Source organism: Zootoca vivipara, chromosome 12 (assembly GCF_965207765.1).
Source record: "Zootoca vivipara chromosome 12, rZooViv2.hap1.1, whole genome shotgun sequence".
NCBI lineage: Eukaryota > Metazoa > Chordata > Lepidosauria > Squamata > Lacertidae > Zootoca > Zootoca vivipara.
In genome coordinates, this window is record NC_142595.1 from 10,445,520 (window position 1) to 10,459,344 (window position 13,825).

The 13,825-nt window shown below is 49.8% G+C and overlaps 1 long non-coding RNA gene across 1 annotated transcript; it reads left to right on the forward strand.

The window, feature by feature from the left end:
- The first annotated feature begins 1,622 nt into the window (after positions 1 to 1,622).
- LOC148683784 (uncharacterized) lies at positions 1,623 to 9,090 on the forward strand. The gene is made up of 3 exons (XR_015946609.1): positions 1,623 to 1,698; positions 3,277 to 3,436; positions 8,262 to 9,090. It is a non-coding gene; the product is annotated as an uncharacterized LOC148683784 (long non-coding RNA).
- The last annotated feature ends 4,735 nt before the right edge of the window (positions 9,091 to 13,825 follow it).

Consider the following 13,825-nt stretch of genomic DNA (forward strand, 5'->3'; position numbering starts at 1 on the left):
CACACACCCCATTATTTTTTAAAGTTCTTGTCCTCTTGGTTCCTGAGCTTTCCACTTAATTTTGCCATTTCAGCCTAGTCCCTCAACTTGGTTTGCCGTTCTTCAATGGTTGGTCAGGATTGCTTCTTCCTTCCATCTCTGGGCTAATAACATCTGTGCGGCTGTTGTTGTGTACATAAAAAGTCTTTTCGGGTTCCTTGGGATCTCGGTACCTATAATTCCTAATCGAAAAGCTTCTGGTTTTTTAACAAATGTTATTTTAAACATTTTTTTTCCATTTCATTATATATCATCTCCCAAAAGCTTTATATTACTTTACATGACCACCACATGTGGTAAAAGGTACCTTCTTTTTCTTTACATTTCCAGCAGTTATTTGTCCTTGTTCTACACATTTTTTGCTAACTTAAAGGTAAAGGTACCCCTGACCATTAAGTCCAGTCGCGGACAACTCTGAGGTTGCGGCACTCATCTCGCTCTATCGGCCGAGGGAGCCAGCGTTTGTCCGCAGACAGCTTCTGGGTCATGTGGCCAGCATGACTAAGCCGCTTCTGGCGAACCAGAGCAGTACACGGAAACGCTGTTTACCTTACCGTCGGAGCGGTACCAATTTGTCTACTTGCACTTTGACGTGCTTTCAAACTGCTAGGTTGGCAGGAGCTGGGACTGAGCAATGGGAGCTCACCCCGTCGTGGGGATTTGAACCGCCGAACTTCTGATCGGCAAGCCCTAGGCTCTGTGGTTTAGACCACAGCACCACTAGGAGTCAAATACCACCGTGGAAGGGACCACTCAGATCATCTAGTCCAACTCTCTGCAATGCAGTAATCTTTTCACCAATGTGGGTCTTTGAACTCACGACCCCAATATTAAGAACCTCATGCTCTGTGCTGAAAACAAACCACTGCAGAGCCCTACTCAAAAGTTGGAAAGGCTGGCAAGGAAATGCTTGCTACAGGACCTCCCACCAGGGGGCAGTATGCATGCTGCAGAAAAGAGCCAATAGTTTTAAATTGGGGCTTTTGCACGACATGGCCCAGGCTCTGCCATGCAGAGGCGTAGCAAGGCCAGGTGGTACCCGGTGCAGAATTTTTTTTGTCAACCCCCCCCCCCATTGATAGCTGGGGTAGGCTTGGGAGTCACAGGCAGACGCTGAATGTCACCCCCTCAGCGATGACACCTGGGGTCTGCCCCCCATTCCCATGCCTCTGCGCCCCCACCCCCGTGACTCCCAAGTACCCCGAGCCGTTGGGGTAAGGGGGGAGCTTTGCTGGGCCGCTGGCAAAGCTGTACACCCCGTCCTCTCAGGAGTCATGGGTCCCTTCCCTCCCTCCCTCCCCAGCTTACTGTAAAGAAGCATAGCTGCCAAGTCTCCCGTATTCCCCGGGAAACCCCCGTTTTTCCGGCTGTTCCCAGCCGAAAAATGGATTTTTTTTTGTTTTCCCCCGGTTTATTCTGGCACAGCGGCCATTTTGGAACTGGGTGGAGCGTGCTCAGAAGCGACTTTTGATGCTGCTTTGCCCAGTTCCAAAATGGCTGCAGCGCGACTTCTGGTGCGACAGCCATTTTGGAACAGGGCAGAGCAGCATCAAAAGTCGCTTCTGAGCATGCTCCGCCCAGTTCCAAAATGGCAGCAGCGCTACTTCTGGTCTGCTACTTCTGGTCCAGTCCCTTATTTCTCAGGCCGGAACTTGGCAGGTATGTAAAGAAGCAAAGTGGGAGCCGCTTACAGTGAGCTGGGGAGGGAGGGAGGCTGGGAGGGGGGCCACCCAGCTCGCCGAAAGTGGCTCCTGCTGGTGGCGGAGGGATCCCACCACCGTCCGTACAGTGCCCGTGGCAAACCGCTATGTACAGCGCATGTGAGGCATTGCTACGCACAGTGCATGCGTGCGACACCGTGCATGCGTTGTACGTAGTGGTTTGCCACCGGCACTACCCAAGTGCCGTTCGGACGGTGGCAGGATCCTCTGGAGCCACAAACGGAGTGGTGCGTTCTTGTCACCCCCCAGACATGGCACCTGGGGCGCACTGCCCCTGCCCCTCCCTCGCGATGGCACTGTTGCCATGCTGCAATGGTTTGCCGCCTTGCCCCCCTACTTCTCTCCACAGTAGAAAAGTTTTGACCTTTTGTAAAACTGCCGGATGTGACTCACTTTTTAATTTTCTCACAATAACATCTATCTACGGCCAGATGTTCCTACGCTCTCTGCTTCTAATTTAGCCCTCGACTAAATTTTTTACAGGCGGGCTCGTGGTTTTCTGCTTGTCATTTTTATTAGGGAAAGGTTTCTGGAATTTTTCGCTGGGGTGGAGGGTGGGGTGCGGAGGCGGATATCATCTCTTCCCTCTGGCATCACCCTTATTCTCCGGCTCCTTGTTTATTTGAAATGGCCGGCTGCCTTTCGGGGGGGGGGAACCCTCTCATAGCGGCTCACATAAAAATAAGACAGCACTACGTAAATCCTCATGCATTAATAAAAGCAAACTCCAACATCCAAAACACTAAAACAGCAGCAGTTAAAAATGATGCAGAGTACCACGTCTATCAAGTCTTGAAAGAGTCTGTACCTTCCTTCTAGTGCTCCTCGAACCCTTCTCCTCCTCCCCGCTTGGTGAGTCCACCGTTCCTCTCTGCAAAAGCCAGCTTCTCCCCCCCACCCCATCAACACCCGAGTCACAGTTAGTCCCATTGTGCTGATAGGGCAACTGAGCTGGAGGAATAAAATTACTTAGGGGACTTCACGGTGAGGGATTAATTTGCAAGCGCATTGTCAAGATGTTGCAACCGGGACATTGGCAATAGGGTGGTTTGTTTTACATTTCCTCTGGAAAGGGTAAATCCTGATTTAATGGCAGTGGGGGCATGGACACTCCGATGGCAACAGCATCGTGTGGGTGCTGCAAAAAAAAAATTGCATAGATGAGGCCGACTACCCCCACAATAAACACCCATTGGGTAGTATCCTTGCTCTAAGGCAGGCAACCCCAAACTCGGCCCTCCAGATGTTTTGGGACTACAACTCCCATCATCCCTAGCTAACAGGACCAGTGGTCAGGGATGGTGGGAATTGTAGTCCCAAAACATCCGGAGGGCCGAGTTTGGGGGTGCCTGCTCTAAGTCATTCAGTTAATACAGTGGTTACCTTGGTTCTCAAACGCCTTGGTACTCAAACGCCTTGGTTTCCAAATGCCAAAAACCCAGAAGTAAGTGTTCTGGTTTTTAAAAGTTTTTTTGGAAGCCAAACATCTGATGCGGCTGTCGGCTTTTGTTTCCAGGGCACCTGCACCAATCGGAAGCTGCACCTTGGTTTTTGAACATTTTGGAAGTCAAACAAGAGTTTCAGAACAGATTAAATGTTGCACTTTGGTTTTGGCTATTTTTGCGAAAATGGATAAAAAAAGCCCCCCATCCAAACAATGGCTAACATCAGTGCTGGTAAGAAAAGAAGTTATTTTTAATTTCTATCATCTATAACACTGCCGTATTTGTTTTATAGTACAGCACATTGATTATTGCTTTCAGCTGATGGATCGATGGTATTGTTAGAGAGTAAAATTCATGTTACATTGCTGTTTTAGGGACTTGTTTTTAAAAGTCTGGAACGGATTGATCTGTTTTACATTACTTTCTATGGGAAAGCGCACCTTGGTTTTGGAACGCTTTGGTTTCAGAAGGGACTTCCGGAACGGATTAAGAACCAAGGTACCACTGTATAGCATTTTCCATGGGATCCTGCCGTCTTTCACTGTTCCAATACCTTGCAATGTTATTTTCTCTTTGCTTGCATTTGTGTGTATGTGTCTGTTTCTGCGCTTCCATTGTTTTCCTCATATGGAGGTCAGGATAGAGATTAGTTCCAGGCAGGGCCCTTTTATCTTTTGTAACAGCTGCACGGCAGGCATAATTTCAACAGGCACATGGAGATGCTGCGTCTCTTTTACTTCTGCCTGCTGTTGCAGGCGCATGAGACAAGCCAACGTAGGCAAGCAAAAGCTGCACCTGTTGAACCTCTGCTTGCTGTACAGCTGCCCCAAAGCACCAGGCTCCAGCCACCACAGGGCGGGGCGATGGACCAGCAAGCCAGCCGTCCCCATGCTTCATTTCTGTCTCTTTCAACCCATCTGAACGCTCAAGGCGACCTCACGGTGACAGCAAAGCAGCCAAGCCGGTTCGGCTGCTCCTAAGCGAGAGAAGGCAGAGCTGCCCTGCCTTCACCTGCAGGGTTTGGATCTGTCCCCTACCTACCAGCATGGCAGCTATGGGGGCAGAGAATCCAGCAGGAACCCTGATCTAAGCCTGCAGAATAAGGGATGGGGGCCTGCCTGCATTTAAAGGCCAGCAGGATGTAAAGGGGGGGAAAGGGAACAGGGAACAGGAACTTGTGCAGAGCCTCCCCAGTCGATAAAGCTGCGGCAAAGGAAAAGTTAAGTCAATGCAGCCCCGCTCAGGAAATTCCCCGGCATGCATCCCACCACACATGATAAAAGGGACCCAGGTGGCGCTGTGGGTTAAACCACAGAGCCTAGGGCTTGCTGATCAGAAGGTCGGCGGTTCGAATCCCTGTGACGGGGTGAGCTCCCGTTGCTCGGTCCCAGCTCCTCGAAAGCACCTCAAAGTGCAAGTAGATAAATAGGGACCGCTACAGCGGGAAGGTAAACGGCGTTTCCGTGTGCTGCTCTGGTTCGCCAGAAGCGGCTTTGTCATGCTGGCCACATGACCTGGAAGCTATACGCCGGCTCCCTCGGCCAATAATGCGAGATGAGCACGCAACCCCAGAGTCGGCCACGACTGGACCTAATGGTCAGGGGTCCCTTTAACTTACCTCCTTTTTCTTTACATTTCCAGCAGGTATTTGAACTTGTTCTATAATAATAATAATTATTATTTATTATTTATACCCCGCCCATCTGGCTGGGTTTCCCCAGCCACTCTGGGCGGCTTCAAACCGAATATTAAAAACAGTACAGCATCAAACATTATAAACTTCCCTAAACAGGGCCGCCTTCAGTTGTCTTCTAAAAGTAAAATAGTTGCTTATTGCCTTGACATCTGCTGGGAGGGCGTTCCGCAGGGCGGGTGCCACTACCGAGAAGGCCCTCTGTCTGGTTCCCTGTAACCTCACTTCTCGCAATGAGGGAACCGCCAGAAGGCCCTCGGTGCTGGATCTCAGTGTCCGGGCTGAATGATAGGGGTGGAGACGCTCCTTCAGGTATACAGGACCGAGGCCATTTAGGGCTTTAAAGGTCAGTAGCAACACTTTGAATTGTGCTCGGAAACGTACTGGGAGCCAGTGTAGATCTCTCAGGACCGGTGTTATGTGGTCCCGGCGGCCACTCCCAGTCACTAGTCTAGCTGCCCCATTCTGGATTAATTGCAGCTTCCGGGTCACCTTCAAAGGTAGCCCCACGTAGAGCACATTGCAGTAGTCCAAGCGGAGGATAACCAGAGCATGCACCACTCTGGCGAGACAGTCTGCGGGCAGGTATACATTTTTGCTAACTTACTGGGTGTCAAATACCACCGGTACAACATTTTCATATAATTTTCTTTCAGTGTACAACATGCTGTAAATTTCTGATCTGTTTTCCATAGCCTTTCCCAATCTGCAATCTGAATGTTATATTCCAAATCCTTTGCCCAGTGTATCATTACACATGTAATGTATCCTTGCAGGCACCGGGCAGTGGTGGGCAAGGGTTGGTGGGGTTTCGGAAAACCGATGCCCAAGGTGTGAGGGTGCCCTTTCCCCAGAACGGCACAAAGACCCAACCACCTATCCAGTTGGCTTCCGAACATGAAATGGGGTGTCTGAGTGGGGTGTCCTCTCCTCCTTCACCTCTCACAGGAGAATGTCCTTTAGGCTGGCCCTGAAAACAGGTGCTGGGCCTGAGCGATGGCTTTCATGCGCAGCTTCCTCTTTCCACGAAATCCCTGCCAGAGGAACGTCCCCACCGTTGTGGGGAAGTGGCCTTCCTAAAGGGGGACTTCTCTTTTGATTCATTTCCTGTGGACGGCTAGACTCAAGTTCCCAGGCCTGCCACTTCCCCAAATGGCTGCAAGTGACAAGAACTGGCATGGTGCGGATGGACTTCTCTTTTCCCAGAGGGGCTGGGCCTGCTTTGTGAAGTCAAATCGTAGGCCCCCTTGGGAGACTGGAAGCCCTAAATATCAGAGTACAGTGGTACCTCGGTTTAAGTATACAATTGGTTCCGGAAGTCTGTACTTAACCTGAAGCGTACTTAACCTGACACAAACTTTCCCATTGAGAGTAATGGAAAGTGGATTAATCCGTTCCAGATGGGTCCGCGGAGTACTTAAACTGAAAGTACTCAAACCGAAGCGTACTTAAACCAAGGTATGACTGTACAGTAATGTTTCCTCTGGGCTGGAACACTGTGGCCATCGAACTACGTATTAACCACCTCAGGTTGGTCAATCCCTCTCCGCTCAGAATAATAAGCCAAGAAGCCAAGGGATGAGCATACATTAGGTGTCCCCCCCATTTGTTCAGTCACCTTGGTTACATCCTCAGGCCTTGGCAACTGAAATCCACCCAATGAAAACTAGAGCGGGTGAAACTATAGAGACCTCCAAATACGGATTCAACGGTTGTGTCTGAGTCAGGGCAGACATGGGTTGGTTTTTTAAATCCTGTGGGCTTTTAGAACAGAGGTCAGCAAACCTTTTCAGTAGGGGGCCGGTCCACTGTCCCTCAGACCTTGTGGGGGGCCGGACTATATTTTTTGGGGAAAATATGAACAAGTTCCTATGCCCCACAAATAACCTAGAGACGCATTTTAAATAAAAGGACACATTCTACTCATGTAAAAACATGCCGATTCCCCGACCATCCGCGGGCCAGATTTAGAAGGTGATTGAGAAGGTGCTGGGGGTGGCACTGCAAGAATGCAATGGCACTGGAAAATTACTGCTTATTCCTCAACACCACGGCCACCAAGGAGGCTCCCACTAGCGTCTTCAGATTTCTTGTGCTGCAGCTATCTTCCTTCCTGCTTGTTGCCCTTTGCTCCCTAAATTACCAAGGAGCCAGTTGGGATAAGCTAAGCGGAAAAGGGTGCCGAGGAGGAAGGGTGTCAAAGGCCTGACTCATCTTCATATTCTGCAGAGTGACTCGTGCCAGCTGCGGCAACTGGAAACTCCCCGAGGCTGTATGGACTCCTGGGGATTCCATGAGCCTCCTGGGATGGATCCCACCCCCCTTAACCAGCAGATCCATCTCAGAAGAGGGGGCTAGATGGAGCAAGACTAAGAGCGCCTCCGGACACGCAAACCACGCGTAGGAAACTTGTGAAGCAAGCAAATCAGGACGAGCGGAAGGCATATCCTCATTGTCAACCAACCACCCCATAAACTATCCAGAAGGAATGCTCGATAAAGACAGATACAATCTAACCTGTGTTAACTTTTCAAATCAGGATGAATGCTCAGCAAACAGGCCATCTGGAAGAGCCCTAAACCTCAACAGGAAGCAGTGGAGATCCCTCCGTGGGCCGGATTGCGCGCATGAGCCTGCGATTTCTGGCGTCTGCAGACACGATTTCTGGCGCCATGGAAGCGAGTTCCCACGCCACGCCAGTTTAGCACAGTGCACTGAGCGGGCAACTTGGTTCAAGGGCAGCTCATGGGCAGGTTAAACGACCCCTGTGGGCCGCTTGTGGCCCATGGGCCTTAAGTTGCCGACTCCTGAATTAGATTGACAGAGATGCCCCACTCTTCCCCCCCTTTCAGACTGAGAATGCGAAATAAAATGTGTGACAAGTTGGTTTTTATTTTTGTTTCATCAGGGATGTTGAAAGCCCCCTCTAGTATCTTTAAAAATAATAATAATGAAGTGGGGTGCACACCTTTGAAATAAGCCAGTACGGAAGAGTTTTAAAGTTTATCTGAAAAAAATATAATATTGTGATTGATTAGTAAGATATGGATTTTGAATTATAGTAGAAGTTGTAGCTTAGGAAAAGGTTTAGAGATAAAGGAAAATATGAAACGATAATAAACAATGGTTAGTATAATTAAGAATTTGTGAATTATAAGATAAGACAATTGGTTTATGAAATAGAATTGCTAAATAGGATTAGTATTGAATCGCAGCAGTGAGGATTTGAGGAGGTCATAGTACAATGAGTGGAACAGATGTCAAGACCAATGAAAGTTTTGTTTTGTTTTTAATAGTATGTTGTTATTGTTACACTTTGTTGTAATTGTGTTATATTTTATGTTTTATTTTAAAAAAATTAAGGAAAAAAAAAAGAAATAAGCCAGTACGCTCGGATGGCTGTAAGCTAACCACAGATGCACCTGTTCGGAAGGGGGAAATCACCTGCAAGACACGATGCGTCGTGCATCAAACATCAAGCGCGTTTGAATGCTTGCAGATGCTATATGAAAGGGCGTTTTTCGATCGTGCAGTCTGCGTGTGTGGCGCTATGCGACTTTTCACAGCTGCAAAAGGAACAGGGTTTACATGCAAAGGGAAAAAGAAGAGAGAGCATGTGACTGTTAAAATTCCACTGGGAGGAGAGTCTCCAGCACAGCCAGACAAGTGTGGGAGTGAATTTGGCAAGCCTGCATTTCCTGTGTCCAGAGCTCAGCCCGAACCCACCCAGTTGTTCTGAGATGCTGCTTGACCCAGCATTTACACCAAGGCAGGGGCAAGCGGGTTTAACCCCTGCTAAACCTCAACCGTGGGAGACGTTGGGAATCAGGAAGACGGAGGGAAAACGAGGCACCGAGTCTGGCAAGCTCATGCTTACCATTGCTGCTCACATTTTTTATCAACAAGTCTGAAGGCTTGGAATCATTCAAAATCAAGTGGTTAAAAAAGTAGGAAATTTGAAAGCTTTTTTCAGGGGGGGAACGGACGCTGGGGTACACATACCCCTAAACATTTTGTGAATCTTTGTACTTTTGTCCATTTACTGTATTTATTTTCCCCGATTTGAACTATAAAATGGTGATTTGCTAGAGTCAAAATGAGAGTACCCCTAAACATTTTTAAGGAAAAAAACTGTATAAATGTGTGTGTGTGTGCTTCAGTTTTACTAAGTAAAAACAGGTTGTTTCCAGCCAGAAGTGGCATTAATGAAAAATATGTGTTTTTTTCTCCAAAAGTGTCAGGGAGCAGTGAACAAGAGTCCACAACAAAATGTTGCAGTTTGCCCTGGTGTGCTTGCGTGAGCCTGATCCTGGGGCTGAATTGGTTGGGCAAGGGGGAGAGTTAGTATCAAATGAAGGAGTCTTTCTTCTAACTTGGGTCTTACTCAGGCATCCCCAAACTTCGGCCTTCCAGATGTTTTGGACTACAATCCCCATCATCCCCGACCACTGGTCCCGTTAGCTAGGGATCATGGGAGTTGTAGGCCAAAACATCTGGAGGGCCGCAGTTTGGAGATGCCTGGTCTTACTTCATGTTTGTATGCTATGTGTGTTTTAAGGTTTTGAACGTTTAAAAATGCACCTGGTCTGCAGTCGCTGGAAGGGGAGTTCAGCATGTGACTGAGTGACTGGTTCGGCCTGGAAGTGCAAAGAGGCAATTGAAGTAGCCTGGCCTTTGCTGCAACCTGAGAGCTGTATGGAATTTTTTTGAGTGGGAATCCAAACTAACCTCAGCCTCACCTGCAAAATTAACAGTACACTATATGGGCAGGGCCAGGGGCGTCTTGCCCATAGAGGCAAGTGGCACAGGGCGCTAGGTTCTGGAGGGCGCCAGGGAAGAGGCGGAGGCTGGACGCGGCACCTCCTGGCATCAGCTCGCTGCCCTAGCCCGCCTCCGCCATGCCGTGCCGAAGCAGTGCCGCGTCGGGAGCCTCTGCCTGCTGTGGCCACTGCAGCATGGGAGCCAGGGAAGAGGCGGAGGCTGGGCGCAGTGCAACGCCTTCCAGCATCAGCTGATGCCGGGTGGCGCCATGCCCAGCCTCCGCCCTCGCCCGCCTCGCTGAAGCAGTGCCGCACCCAGAGCCTCCGCCTCTTCCCTGTTGGAGGAGCCGCCCTCCAGCCGCTGCCCGCCTCCTCCAGCCCCGCAAAGCTGCCGGCAGTGCCGCAAAAAGGTCGACAACTGGGAAAGGGGGGGAGGGTGCCGGAGGGATCTTTGCACCACTGCGCCAGATATACTTAAGACGGCCCTGGGCAGGGCTGCTGTAGACCAGGCATCCCCAAACTGCGGCCCTCCAAATGTTTTGGCCTACAACTCCCATAGGTAAAGGGACCCCTGACCATTAGGTCCAGTCGTGACCGACTCTGGGGTTGCGGCGCTCATCTCGCTTTATTGGCCAAGGGAGCCGGTGTACAGCTTCCGGGTCATGTGGCCAGCATGACAAACCAGAGCAGCACACGGAAACGTCGTTTACCTTCCTGCCAGAGTAGTACCTATTTATCTACTTGCACTTTAACGTGCTTTCAAACTGCTACACAGGGACCAAGCAACGGGAGCTCACCCTGTCGCGTGGATTCAAACTGCCAAAATTCTGATTTAACCCACAGCGCCACCTGCGTCCCGACTCCCATGATCCCTAGCTAGCAGGACCAGTGGTCGGGGAAGATGGGAACTGTAGTCCAAAACATCTGGAGGGCCAAAGTTTGGGGATGCCTGCTGTAGACTATTCTCAGTGAAGCCCTCCAACCTACAATACATGTATAGCAATGAACTATGCTGCAGAATTGCTGCGTACAGCTCAGCCTACAATATGGGAATAAAAAGAAGAGTTTTCTCCCCTCCCCCTGCCCCAAAACGGGCAGCATCCTGTGTCCACCTAGCACCCCAAAGATACTGCAGACTTGGCGTTCCCCCTCAGCCTGCCAATACCTCCCTCTTGTGCTCTTTTGATATCCTTCCCTGAAGACAGGATCTGTAAAGATTTTGAGAGATACCAAAAGCTCTGATCCCTGCAAAGCAGATACGCATCAAACCGGGGATGGTTGTGGAACCCCGGGGAATAATTCTTTCAGAAATCCTTTCAGAGTCAGCTGCCTTGGATAAACTGACCAGGCAAGAGATGCCATTCCAAGAATCCATTTGGCAGCAGCTTGGGCAGGAGCGATGCCATCAGGGGAGGACCGGGGGGGGGGGGCAGAAGTCCAAGCCGAATTAGCAGCAAGGCCCACAAATGCAGCAGGGTTATCTTACCACATTTTGAAGTCCTTACTGTCTAAATAGTGTGTGTGTTGGGGGGGGGGGTCCTTAGGACCATACAACTAAAACAACCAATTGCACCTTAGCTGTCGGGGGCAACTTGACACAGTTTAGCTACCTATTAATATCATTTCACCCTTCCCCTCATGCATAGTTGCAAAAATTCTGAAATACGATGCAGGAGATCCATGACAGGGTTTCTTTATATATGCATTTCCCAATTAAAAGCAGTTATGTAGGCTTCAGATTTTGAGTGCAGCAGTGGCACTGGGGCAGGATAGGTTTCACTCCCCCCCTTTTTTTTAAAAGCCCCCTAAGCTGGGCAGGAGAATAGAAGGGGTACCAGATGCCCATCTCATGCCAGTCTTTTATCTGAAAAGTGGCACAGGGGGGAGATATAAAAACCAGGGTCCCTGCAGCTGTTTGAAAGCAAAACCGCAATTTGAAATCTTCCTAGATATTTTCGATCAGTCTGCAGCAGGCATAGGCAAACTCCGGCCCTCCAGATGTTTGGGACTACAATTCCCATCATCCCTAGCTAACAGGACCAGTGGTCGGGGAAGATGGGAATTGTAGTCCAAAACATCTGGAGGGCCGGAGTTTGCCTATGCCTGGTCTGCAACAAGCTGCTAGAAAAATGTGCAACCAGTGTCAAAATTCCACGCTGTTCCACTTTCTTTTCCACACGAGTAACACGTAGTATAAGCAGAGCAAGTGGCACACTCAGAAGCACATTTTTAACATCGAATGTGAAAATGGTTGTTTTGAATATGGCAAAATAACAAAGACTTTGCACAGTGTTGTGTTGAAATTTGACACCAGTTACTAGAGTTTTCATCCTCTGCAAAAAAGAAAAAAAAATGTTACATTATTTTTTGCATCATTCTCAGGGTTCTTTAGAAATTCAGTGGCTGCGAGGTTTTGAGCTTTCCTTGCTGTTGAGAGGTGGGCAAGGGCGGTGTATGTTTTTCTTTCTGGTAAACATTTCTCAGGCACATGTACAGCCTCCTTGGTTGCCCACACTTCCTTACCACTCTCACAAGACATAGATTGCCTCATAAAGGTTTCCCCTCAGCTCCAGCTGAAACTTGGGCACCTGGGGAGGCTGCAAAGTGCAGACTGCTGGTGAGATGATTTGTAGACTGAAGGAACTGTCATACACGAATATCCTTGGCCACCTCAAAAGTAAGGTAAGTGCAACAAAAACAACGGAATTAACTTAAAAAAAAACCTCAAGTGCAACTTGTTTTCTCATTAATTGATGGGGAAAGCTGATGGGTGAAGGAAGAGGCCAGTTGTAGACCTGCAGTGCCACCTCCTTTGAAATGCAAATGTAGTAATGAGACAAGCTTGAGAGGTGACAGCTCCCTTGACATTTGGAAGATTTAAGGAGAAAGAAAAGTTATGAACCCAAGAGCCTTGTGGGATCAGGCCAAGGAAACCATCTAATCCACATCCTGTTTCCCACAGCGGCTAACTAAACGCCTCCAGGGAAATTCAAGAGCAGGACATGAAGTCAACAGCCACCCTACCCTACAGTTGGCTAGCCTAGTATTTAACCACATAGCACCACCCAACACGGAGGCTAATTAATAGTTGGGTGATTGATAGCTGTTGATAGACTTGTCTTCAGTCGAATGTTTTGCAGCTTCTCTGGAGCTACTGAGAAGAACCTGATGTGCTTAAGAGCTCTTAATTTCTGTAATGCAGAAGGATTTTTAAAAATGAAAATGGCCAGGCCTTTGGGTGGCCCACACTCCCTGCCCTGGGAATAGAGAAAAGGCAAGTCTGCCCATTCTCAGAAAAAAACTCCTCTTTTATTATGTCCCACCTCTTTCAGGGCTGGCCCAGACCCTCCAAGTGTCCCTATTTTCCAGGGACAGTTCCAGATGTATAGATGCCGTCCTGGTTTCTGATTTGATCCTGGAATGTCCCGCTTTTCCTTAGGATGTCCCTATTTTCATGGGAGAAATGTAGGAGGGTATGGAGTTAGGAGACCCCCAAGCCAAGGAGGTAAGTAACAATACAACCTTTAGGTGATATCTCAAGGCAGCCCTACATAAGGAAGTTTTTATGTTTAACGTTTCATTATGTTTCTATATTCGGCCTCCGAAGCCTGCCTTCCGAGTTCGCCAGGAAATCAGACATTTCCCTCCATTACAACTCCAGGTGTGTACTTAAGAAGGCGGACGGGCGGGGAGCCGGTTAACGCCACTGCGGCCGAGGAACGAAAACCACTGCATATGCTCAGGAGAACTGCGTCTCTTGCTTCTCGCGCAGAAGCCTCCCTGCCGCCATACCAGAGGCTCCGGCTCCCTCGGATCGACACCCAACTCACTCCTGCGCTTTTCCTTCTCCGGCCGAAGTCGGGAAAAGGCGCAGCCCTTTCCCGGCGCTCCACCCGGCTCCGATCCTTGAGTTTTGGCACCGGACCGGAGCCCGCCCACCTTGCCTTCGGGGCAGCGGGAAGCCGAGCACGCCCCGGGCCTGTCTCCCTCGCCCAGCCGGCCCGCGTGACGCATCCGGCTGCCGGCCCCCCGGAAAGGGCGGCTCCTCCCGGGGCAACCGGCGGGGCTGGGCCGGGACGCGCTCCTCCTCCTCCTCCTCCTCGCCCGCTCGGGCGCGGGGGCGGGGAGAGCCGGGGCGGGGCGAGAGCCGGGCTGAGCTAGCGCGCC